Genomic DNA, 12,130 nt, shown 5'->3' with positions numbered 1-12,130 from the left:
GCTTTCGTTGCCAGTGATCATACATGTATCCCCTATCCTGTGGATAGGGGATACATGTATTTTGTAGGACACACTGTAGGTCGCATTTTTTTGGGAGGGGGGACGCTGTATGGCGTTCCCTACAGGGGGGGGAACGCTGTATGGCGTTGCCTACAGGGGGGGGCTGTATGGCGTTCCCTACAGGGGGGGGCTGTATGGCGTTCCCTACAGGGGGGGCTCTATGGCGTTCCCTACAGGGGGGGTGTATGGCGTTCCCTACAGGGGGGGCTGTATGGTGTTCTCTACAGGGGGAGCTGTATGGGGTTCTCTACAGGGGGGTCTGTATGGCGTTCTCTGCAGGGGGACTGTATGGCGTTCTCTACAGGAGGGCTGTATGGCGTTCTCTACACGGAGGGCTGTATGGCGTTAGCACTGTCCAATAAATATACAGTACACAGAAGAAAATACGGTCCAGCAATCCTCATGACAATGTGATGACTTTATTAGAAAAACATTTTATAAACCACACGGCATGTTGAAGTGATGATACAAGACTGCTTACGCGCATCGAAAGCCAACTACATTCTTCGCAAATGTACGCCATCTCCTCCAAATAGTCAATTATATCAGAAGTCCAGTTCCTTGTGCTGCATGACTCGTGGACACCCTATCCGTGGCGATATCCGTGTCCTTTCCACTGCTTCTCACTTGAGTCCTGTAGGCACAAAAAACATTCTGCAAGTATCCATTGTCATCCGTGCCTGCAGATTCTGCTTTAATGATGCAACTCACTCAACTCCTTGTCTATTTCATCGTTTACTGATGCCTCTTTTAGATGCGACAGATGTATTTTTTTTATACTTACCAGCCTGCTTCACAGGCACCATCCCTTTTTATTGGCACCTGATCAATAAGGGGGTCCTTGCTCCACCACCATAACACTGCAATACTAAACAAAATCTTCCATAGACATCACAAAAACTAGACAAGCCTTTCCTCCCTTATGTTTCCCAACATTTCCTGGGACAAGTGTGTGTAGGTAGAAATCAACAAACATGTTTCCTGGCCCCAAACTTTACCCCCTCTTTCCAGTAAAGGATTGGCTTTCGGTATCACGCCTCCTCGCTTTTACCTTTTTACTTTATCCTGCGTAAACATTTTTTTCAGCATCTTAAACGTCTTGCCCATTAGCCCATCTATCCCCAACATCAGACCACTTATTATCATCTGACAGATCAGAATCAGACTCAACCAGCTACTGTTGCCTTCTTCTGCTTCTCTTTACATCCAGATGCGCTGCTCCTGTAATTCCAAACATTGTGCCAGTACCCCGTGTTTTAAACATTTTGGCAACCCCAAGGTGTCCCTCTCCCATGTTGAGATTATGAGGCCCTACTGGGATATTGCTGCCTTCATCGACCCTGGATCCCTGCGCAAGGATCCTGGCACTTGGCCCATCATTGTGCCATGTTCCCTCAAATTTTTGCTAGAATGATACCATTGAGGATACCTGCCTTGCTTCCTTGATGCCATTTCCTCCAAACAATCCAGTACACCCCAAGTCCAGGTCCTTGTGCTGCATGACTTGTGGGGGCTCTATACGTGGCAATATCCTGGCACCTTCCATTGCTTTCCGCTTGAGTGCTGTAAATATAAAAACATTCTGCCAGTGTCCATTATCACCTATGCCTGCAGATTATGACTGTGTAATGAAACTCACTTAAGTCCTTGTCTATTGCATCCAGGCCTTGACACATCGCAAATGTTCTTGGCAGACCAAAGCTGTCTAAAATCCCCCTACACTCCCTCACCCAATTACCTTACACCTACGTTCAGTCCCAAACCGAGCCATGTGGCCAGCATTTTGGACAAAGATACCCCTAACTTACATTATGCCTATTCCTACCAACTATCCAAGGTTCCCCACTGCTACGCCTTTCTTGGCATTTTGCCCGCTCATTACTTTTTCAATGTACAGAGCTACAGGTGGATACTGTATATAGTAACTAATGATGGACATACCGCATATAGATGAAATATTACTTCAGAGAGTCCCCCTGGCAGCAGGCAGCCGATCTCAAGAAATTCTGGAACAAAAAGTATAAACTGTGAAGATATTATGACATGCGCTTAGTATGGTTCATCATATCAACAAATATATGTTCAGCCTATTGAAAACATCAGGGAGATTGTTCCCACAGTCTTGTCATGTGTCTCTATAGGAACATTCTGGATGACATCACATTATAGAATTTCTATAGGTTGTTATTTGCTATAATACTTACATATATACAGTGGATCTTCTAGCATGTCGGCTGTCACTGGTGCCACATATTCAGATGTTATAAATGTCTGTAAAATACATAATGGGTTTAATGCACATACATAAAATAACCCCATATCTATAATGAATAATAATATATTTACTTTCACACATTTCATTTTCTATCACAGGGCGAGTCCAATGCCCCTCTGCCACACAAATAACACCAGCAGTATAATGGCACATAATAGTTGGAGGACCCTGGTATAGATTTTGTATCAGGGACCAGGAGCTTATTGTTATTCTTCTATATAATCTTATCCTTAATGGAAAACTTCTAATTTGTCTTTTGTGGAGTCTTTTGGACTGGAGTAGAGAGAGTAGAAAATGGTAAATTGGATTTCTGGATTCAACAGACAAAATAATTATTAAAGGGGTTTTCTGACAGTTTCATAAACCTTAGTCTAAGCCGCATATGGCTAAAACTAACAAATTGTCCCTACTCATTTTTTAAATTCCCTGTGGCTCCTGCGCTGGTGGTTCTGTTGTCTTTAGTTGCTAGGCCACAGCGGTCATGTCCGTGTGGATGGCATGTCACGTGGCAGCTATTGTGTCACATCCAGGGCCGGCCTTAGGTTTATTGGTGACATGTGCAGTATCTGTGACGTCCTCCCCCTTATGATGCACCATGTAGTGTCCAAATAATTTAATCATACAGTGCCCAAATAACATCACCCAGTCAATAAACTAGGGATTGTATCTTTCTGTTTTTTTATATTATAGGTTTGGGCCCTAAATGCCGGATCGGCAGTGTAAGTTGAGGGTGCCCAGGCCATCTATGATGGTAGTGCCCTCTTCAGTATTGACCAGTAATACACACTATGTGATCATTTAGAGATGCAGTTAATAAAATACACTGACCTTGGACTCTCCTACTGAATACATCCGACTGAATGTAGAACGTTATGTGATGTGAGGTGGAGGGCTCTGCTTAATCTTTGATCTGCCCTCCTGGGACGTGTGGTTATCATTAACTCTTATGAGGAATTAATTCTAGGAGAAAGAAAGACAATGTATTAGGACAAATCTCAATCAATGGCAACATTTCTATCTAGAACAGAGTCCAGTCCCCAACCAGTGTAAAATTACCAAAGGGGTAAATAGGATGACCGGCTGGGGTCCAGGGATTTGGGGTGGCCCACAGCTCTGGGGCTCCATACGCCCCTGAAATTGGACAAACAATAACGGCGCAGGGAGGAAGCGAAATGTCTGACCCGGTTGGTCGTCTATTAGGTGAGTATAGTTTTTTATTTTATAGGAGCAAAGGGGGCACTATTAATATGGGGGATAAAAGGACTGAGTCGGGGCTTAGAAAAGGGGGCTTCATTACTGTGGGGCCATACAAAAGGGGCATTCTGACCCAGGACATACAAAAAGTGTCATTCTAACTGTGGAGGGTATTGGTGGATACTGCATATAGTAACTAATAAGAGACGCACCTTGCATAGATGAAATATTGCTTCAGAGAGTCCCCCTGGCAGCAGGCAGCTGATCTTAAGGTGTTCTGGAAAAAACAATAATTGTGTAGTTTTATTTCTCCAGACAGACGTGTGCTCAGTATAGACCACCCAACAATGAAGGAAATGTACATTAGGGCTCATGTACACAGCAACTTCATGTGGACGGACCTGTATGGTGGCGCACAGACTGCAGTACTGGTAATGTAGACACCAGTGGCGTAACTACCGCGGTAGCAGCAGTAGCGGCTGCTACGGGGCCCGGGGCTTGAGGGGGCCCGTGCCGCCAGCCGACACGCCCTCCCAAATGCCCGGTGGCGCCGCTAGCAGCCGTTATGGCTGCTACAGGGGTAGCACCGCTACTGTGGGGCCCGCGCCGCCGAGCCTTACACAGGCACTCTCATGCCTGTAGGTGTCGCTAGCACCGGAGGGGGCCCCGGTGCTAGCGGCAGCCAAATACATGTATTAGCGCTGAATGGCCGGGCATGTTCCGTGCCTGACCATCCAGTGCCTTACAATGACACTGATTGGCTAGCGGCGCGATGACATCATCGCGCCGCTTCCATGCTTGGAAGGTGCTGATTGGCGGGGCAAGTCATTCTGCCCCGCCAATCAGCGTCAATCAGTGCCATACAGGGAACGCTCATTCAGCTCCTGCAGACATGCTCAGAAGAGAGCATGTCTGCATCGCCAGTGAACAGCGTGGGAACCGGAGAATGTGAGTATGTCAACTTTATATATTTTTTTCCTCATAAAAATGTGAATGGCATTATCTATAGTGGTGGGGTCTATCTAAAGGGGGGGGTCGTCTTTATGTTGGCTATTATATATAGGGGGGTCTATATGTGGGGCAGTAGCTACAGGGGGGTCTATATGTGGGGGTGTGGGCCACTATCTACAGGGGGGTCTATATGTGGGGCAGTATATGTGAGACACTATACAGGGGTGGGCTATATGTAGAGCACTATCTATAAGGGAGCTATTTTTTAGGGTACTTTCTATAGGGGTGGGCTATGTGTGGGACACTATATACAACGGTGGGTTACCTGTGGGGCACTAGCAACAGGGTGGCTATATGTAGTGCACAGTCTACAGGGGTGGGCTATATGTGGAACAATATCTACAGAGGTGGGCTATACGTGGAGCACTAACTATAGGGGAAGCTATATGTAGGGCAGCACGGTGGCTCAGTGGTTAGCACTATTGCCTTGCAGCTCTGGAGTTCATATGTGGTCACTATCTACAGGGGGCACTATCTACAGGGGGCACTATCTACAGGGGGCACGGTGTGTGTGTGTGTGTGTGTGTGTGTGTGTGTGTGTGTGACAGTTATATTTAGATGTGTTGAGAATTTTAACTTTGTTTACAGGTGCAGAAATGTTTTAAAAGTGAGAAGCTGAAGATATCTAAACGGAAAACTGCAGAAATGGGTCATGGCCGGGAGAAATCCATCATAGATGTCTGAACCGGAGGGAGAAGAAAAGAACTAGAATCTGAGACGTCACCGGTGAGTCACTTAATGTAAATGTTTATTCTGCCTCTAATCAGTATTGTAGTCACTGTATGATCTGCAGCGAGATGATGGTGGTATGATTTTTTTTTGTGAAACCGCATCTCCCAGCATATCCTTATCATTGTTCCGGCCATGCTGGGAGCTGTAGTTTTACGCCGTACAAAACTATACGCAGTGGCGTAACTACCGCTATAGCAGCCGTAGCCACATCTATGGGGCCTGCAGCATGAGGGGGCCTGTGCCACCCGCCGGCACGGCCCCTCCCATGGCCGCAGGCTCCGCTAGCAGCCGCTATGGCTGCTACAGCGCGACACCACTGAAGGGGTTGTTCCTACAAAAGACATGCATCTCCTATCCACAGGATAGGGGATACATGTGGTATCGCTGGGACGCCCAGGGATGAGGAGAACGGGGGACCGAAAGTCCCCCCTAAGATCTCCATGACAAACCTCGGACTTCCGTAGTCTGTCTGCAGCTCTATGGAAATTACTTGTGCACCGGTCGTGCTTGTGCGCATGCGTGACCAGCGCTCCTTTCATTTTTATTGAACTGTGCAGACGCCGGAAGTCAGAGGTTAGTCATGGAGAACTTCGGGGGACTTTCGGTCCCCCGTTCTCCTTATCGCTGCCGGCGATCACACATGTATCCCCTATCCTGTGGATAGGGGATGCATGTCTTTTGTAGGACAAACTATAGGCCGTTTTTTTTTTAGGGGGGGGGGTCTGTATGGCGTAATCTACAGAGGGGGCTGTATGGCGTTATCTACAGAGGGGGCTGTATGGCGTTATCTACAGGGGGCTGTGTATGGTGCTATCTATAGGGGGTGCTGTGTGGTGGAATCTATAGGGAGGCACTATCTACAAGGGGGGGGGGGTGGTTGTGTGATACCCAGCAGAGGGGGGGGGCCCAGTCAAAAGTTTGCTATGGGGCCCAATCTTTCCTAGTTACGCCCCTGGTAGACACTCTGTGTGCGCTGTGTGCTCCCCCATAAGCCAAATGTGTATTAGGAAATTACATAAATAACAAGTCCCTTATATATTACTAATACCATAATATCTTCTTTATGGAGCATTTCTATAATAATAATAATATAAAGCTGCAGCAAAATTCCCAGCGTTTACTTTTGCTACATGTGGATGAGTTTTTGAGACTGTAACTATTCACCTGTAACACTTGTGAATTTTGCCGCGCAGCAAATCTGCAGCGTCTGAATTCAGCTTTATGGCGTAGAATATAGTACTCAAATACTGCAATCATACAGTGCCCAAATAACACTGCCAGACAAGTATTGTCTGCCACACTGTAATGTAATCCATTATCAAGGAATTGTATCTGCATCCTGAGCAGTGCCCTTTACTTTTTTTACATGAAGAGTGGGATTGAGTGTTCAAGCAATGGGTGCCCCAGACATCAAGACCAGTGGCGCCCCATTCATTAGTGACAGGTGATGCACCCAGTGTAACCGCACAGGTCGCACACCCCTAAGACAGGCCAGGAATTTGTTCCCACAGTCTTGTCATGTGTCTCTATAGGAACATTCTGGATGACATCAGATTACAGAATTTCTATAGGTTGTCATTTGCTATAATACTTACATATATACAGTGTATGTCCTAGCATGTCGGCTGTCACTGGTGCCACATATTCAGATGTCATAAATGTCTGTAAAATACATAATGGAATAAACATAAAATAACCCCATATCTAGAATGAATAATAATATATTTACTTTCACACCTTTCATTTTCTATTACAGGACGAGTCAGACATTGAAAACATTTTGTAATGTTAGTGTAAACCCAGGGAACATAACTATAGGGGTGAAGAGGTTGCAGTCACACCCAGGCCCAGGTGTCCATGACTGACATTAGGGGGGGTCACAATGTGGGCAATTTACAAATGCCAATCCCCAATGCCCTCATCTCCTAGAGGAATCCCGATTTTCGCTGCTAGAAACGCGATGTCAGTGAGAGAAGCACCCAGGCGGAAAGGCAGCTGCTGAGTTGCCCGGCCGCTTCTAAAACACAAGCAGTGGAAGGGAGCCAGCGCAGCGCCCCGTTCCACCTGCTGGAGGGATGCGCCCTATGTAATGACACAGGTCGCACACCCCTAAGGCCGGCCCTGGCTACTGCTGAGCCTTATTAGGATAATATACGGTAGCTTTTTAAGACTATTTAATTAAATTAAATCAGACATCATATTGAAAACGACTGAGAAGTCACATTCCACATTACTGACAGCTGCAATTCTCAGACAATGGTAAGGGTATGTTCACACACTTAACTAAAAAACGTCTCTAAAATACAGAGCTCTTTTCAAGGGAAAACAGCCTCTGATTTTCAGCCATTTTTTAAACCACAAACATTTTTTGAGGCGTTTTTACCAACGTTCTTGGAGCTGTTTTTCTATTGAGACAATGAAAAACGGCTCCAAAAACGGCCGAAGGAGTGAAATGCACTTCTTTTTACAGGGTGTTTTTTATGCGCCGCTTTATCAAACGCCCACGTAAAATGCACCATCGGAAAAAAAAAAACTATTTTTCCCATTGAAATCAATGGGCAGATGTTTGGAGGCGTCCAGCCTCCGTATTTTCGGCTGTTTTTCGGGGTGTTTACGGCCAGGAAAACGGCTGAAAATAGGCTGTGTGAACATACTCTGTTGTACTAAGTTGTAACTTTAATGAGAAAATATGAAACCTTGAAATCTGAATGTAAAATGTTCAGTTGTTACTTGCATTAATAGAAACATTTTACTGGAACTTGAACGGTTTGTCTAAAAAAAAAACAACCCCCGACAATCACCAAAAAAAAATCCTTCTACAATCATATAGTTGTGGTGAGGTGTTGGTGTGGTTAGAAATTGCTGCAGTAATGTCCAGTGTGAATCTGGCCTTATATGAGAATTCTAGAGTGTATATATTTCATGTGTCCAGTAACATGTAGAATTAATGATAAAATGCTGCATCTTACCTGTCAATCACACAGTCAATCACAGTCCCGGTCCAGACGTCATTGGCAGAAATTGTAAAAAATATGTAATCCAGCTGCACATAGAACCTAACGGCTAGTACTGTCTATGACATCATCAGTGACATCATAAGCGGCTGCAGTATCTGTTACATCATCTAATTATCTCCTACTGCCTGGATAGACTGTCTGTGCATACACTGGATATAGGCGTTACATGGGACTGCTGTTTATAAACATGGAAGAAAGATACATGTGTGGTTATAGGGGCTACGACTAAGAACATGTAATGTATGAAACGTGTAATCTGTTACTAGATGGATTTTATACTGTAATACAGATGTAGCCATCTTTAACTTGACTCTGATAACTTGTTGCAGCGTGATACTTTCTTGATCCCGCAGCACTCCGTGTTTCAAGTGTGCGTGAGTAGGCTTCCACGCCAATGTGTAAAAAATGGGAACTCAGCACTCCAAGGTATTATGCAATAAGTGATATTTGATTTCACATATAGCGAAAAGTAGTAATCCAAAAATAATGGCGCCATTACCCAACAGCGACCGAGGTCACAAGCGCCGCATATCCGTGTCTAAAGAAGGTTGAATGTATAGACCGAAACGTTAAAAACCTATTTTTGGATTACTACTTTTCGCTATATGTGAAATAAAATATCATTTGTTGCAGCGTGATATCACACAACAAAAGCCATTGAAAAAGTCAAGATAAGGGATTGTTTATTTAATGCGTTAAAAGTCAAGGTAAAGACGGCAACATCTGAACTAATAAAGGATACATTTTATTGAATTTCGTTTTAGGCTACATTCACACAACAGTAAAAAACGTCCGCTTTCAGAACAATGATGTTCTATGGGTATATTCACACGGCCTTTTTTTAACCACCGGTGAATATTGGCCGTCAAAAAATAGAACATGTCCTATTTTTGGCCGCTTTCACGGCCAGACGGCCCCCATAGAAGTCAATGGATCAATTTTTAACGGCCGTCAATACATGTAACAGCCGTTAAAAACGGTTCTGTGATTTGGGGATTCAAGAGCCAAGGGAACTATTGGCTCCCTTGCTGGTAATCGGCGGCGCAATGACACATACTCACTGTTGCAGCGCCGTCCTCTACAGGTATGGTCTCTAGTCTCATGGGTTCTGCGAAGGTGACGAGATGACGTCCTCGCGTCGCCTTCGCAGAACCAGTGAGACTAGAGATCACTCGTGACGTAGACGGTCATGCATCGGTGAGTATGTAGGGCATTCAGGCGGACAAAAATTACGGATATTGTTGCGCTCACTACTATGGTAGCATGGCGCTAGTACAGGGGACATTGTTGTCTACTGTAGCAAATTTTTCGGCACGGTCCTGAATTTACAGAGAGAGTCCCGGAAGATTACCACAGGGAGGGGGTGGTGTGGTGCTTTATCCGGAGAGGTGTCTGTGTCATCATCTACAGGGGGGCTGTGTGCCATCATCTACATGGGGCGGTGTGCCATCATCTACAGGGGGGCTGTGTGCCATCGTCTACAAGGGGCCGTGTGCCATCGTCTACATGGGGCGGTGTGCCATCATCTACATGGGGCGGTGTGCCATCATCTACAGGGGGGCTGTGTGCCATCATCTACAGGGGGGCTGTGTGCCATCATCTACAGGGGGGCTGTGTGCCATCATCTACAGGGGGGCTGTGTGACATCATCTAAAGGGAGGCTGTGAGCCATCATCTACAGGGGGTCTGTGTGCCATCATCTACAGGGGGTCTGTGTGCCATCATCTACAGGGGGTCTGTGTTTCATCATATACAGGGGGTCCGTGTGCCATCATCTACAGGGGGGCTGTGTGGCATCATCTACAGGGTGGCTGTGAAACAATCATGACAATGACCTTTGTTTGGGTGTTTTCAGGGGGTTGGGACAAAAGAAGCCAGACAAAAGAAATTCATCAGTTTTTTTAACGGCCATGAAAAACGGATGCAAAATGGATGTGAAACTGCCATTAAAAACGGACAGACGGACTGGAAGTGTATAAAAATTTGCAGACACAATGATGCAAAATGGCCATGAAAAACTGACAGTTGATCAGTTTTTAATGGCCATTTTTTTTCACTGTCGTGTGAATGTAGCCTAAGTTCTGGATCGTCTCCATTTTAATGGATAAAGTAACCGGACAATTATCCACCCACCGAGAGTTTATTGGACACATGGATGGCCTGGTGAGCAGATGAACTTCTTGTTTCTTTGTTTGGAGTCATGTACAGATATAGCAATCCTTATCCTGACTCTGATAACTTGCTGCAGCGTGATAATTTATCACTTAAGTCGCTGAAAACCATTGAAAAAGTGAAATTAAAGTTTCTTGACACTGTGTATTCAATGTATTTAACCCCTTCGAGCTCAGCAACGTAATATTCCGTCGCGCTGACCGCCCCGTTCGCGCTCAGCGACGGAATATTATGTCGCAGGGAAAATGCATCGCCATTTTCCACCGGCGCGTGCACGAGCTGTGACAGCTGCTGTTTCCGACTGCAGGCTATCACAGCTCAATACGCCGGGACCTATTGCGATGGTCCCGCCTCCACAATCGCCACTATTGGTCAGTCAGTGGGTAACTGTCCAATAGTGGCGATCGGTCTCTTCACTTCCTCTCCCTGACATCACATCCTGCCGCACCCGCCCTGAGATGGAGATAGCGAGGCGTTCAGAGCGGTTGTGAGTAGAGGGAGAGAAGAAAAAAAGTGAAAAAAAGACAACTTTTTTCTGCTTCCCACCTCCCCAATCCACTACCCAGTCCTTTACCCTTCCTCCTTGTGTTCCCCCCACATTTTTGGTCAGTGATCTCCTATCACTGACCACTTCTTAGTCTTCAGGACCAATTTCTTGGTCCCTGGGGATTATTTTTTTCTTTATAAAACATATAAAATAAAAAAATATATAAAAAAAAAAAGAAAAAAAAACCTGTTAATTTAGACAATTTATCTAGTTAGTTTAGTATTAGTGTTAGTTAGTGTCAGGGAACCGTCAAAAAGCATAGTTAGGTATAGCGTCAGGAATCCATCACCATAGTTAGATCTAGCGTTAGGGGTCCATCACAGTAGTTAGGTTTAGCGTCAGGGAAGCTCGGAATAATCTAGATAGGTTTAGTGTCAGGCACCCGTCACCGTGGTTAGGTTTAGTGTTAGGGAAGCTCAGAATAATCTAGTTAGGTTTAGTGTCAGAGAATAGTCGCCGTAGTTAGATTTAGTCTCAGGGAAGTTCAAATAAAATCTAGTTAGGTTTAGTGTTAGGAACCCTCGCCCTTGTTAGGTTTAGTCTCAGGGAAGCCCACTCGTTCTATAAAAACACCAATTTTTTGAGCTGGTTTAGGTAGCAGCCTATTGCTCCTAGTTAGGAAAGCAATCAAACATGTCCCAACGGACATTTAGTGCCGAAGAGGCATATTCATTTCTTGCCTCCGACACAGAGTCGTCGGATGGTGAGACTCTGTTTTATTTATCCACCTCCTCATGCAGGGATGAAGAAGAGGAACCTCCTAGGAGATGCTCCTTGACCATTAGTGCAGTTGAAGCCCCCGAGCGAAATGACCCCGCCGCAGTTCAAGCCCCCATTTGGACCCCCACACCAGACATTTATGAGCCCAAAATCCCAGAGTTAAAATTTAATACGGCAGGGCTCAGTGAAATGGGCTTTTTCAGTTTCTTCTTCACTGATGACTTTATAGATCTTATGGTCTCCTAGGCAAATTTATATGTCCAACAGTATATTACTAAGAACCCTACATCATTTTATGCCCAATCCTACAGGTGGACCCCTGTAGATGTAGCAGAGTTGGGCAAGTTCTGGGGACTTCACTTGAACATGGGGCTTCTGAAAAAGCCATCCATTAGGACCTAC

The 12,130-nt window shown here is 45.4% G+C and overlaps 1 long non-coding RNA gene across 1 annotated transcript; it reads right to left on the bottom strand.

Annotated features, from left to right (window-relative positions):
* Positions 1-483: 483 nt before the first annotated feature.
* Positions 484-3,805, bottom strand: LOC142740462 (uncharacterized). Its single transcript, XR_012880702.1, has 4 exons — positions 3,742-3,805; positions 3,164-3,295; positions 2,265-2,331; positions 484-2,066 (listed from the first exon to the last, which is right to left on the bottom strand). It is a non-coding gene; the product is annotated as an uncharacterized LOC142740462 (long non-coding RNA).
* Between the last annotated feature and the right edge of the window lie 8,325 nt (positions 3,806-12,130).

This window comes from Rhinoderma darwinii, chromosome 2 (assembly GCF_050947455.1).
Source record: "Rhinoderma darwinii isolate aRhiDar2 chromosome 2, aRhiDar2.hap1, whole genome shotgun sequence".
NCBI classification, from domain to species: domain Eukaryota; kingdom Metazoa; phylum Chordata; class Amphibia; order Anura; family Rhinodermatidae; genus Rhinoderma; species Rhinoderma darwinii.
Note: the sequence above shows the minus strand (reverse complement) of the source record. Positions and strands in the feature narration are given on the sequence as shown.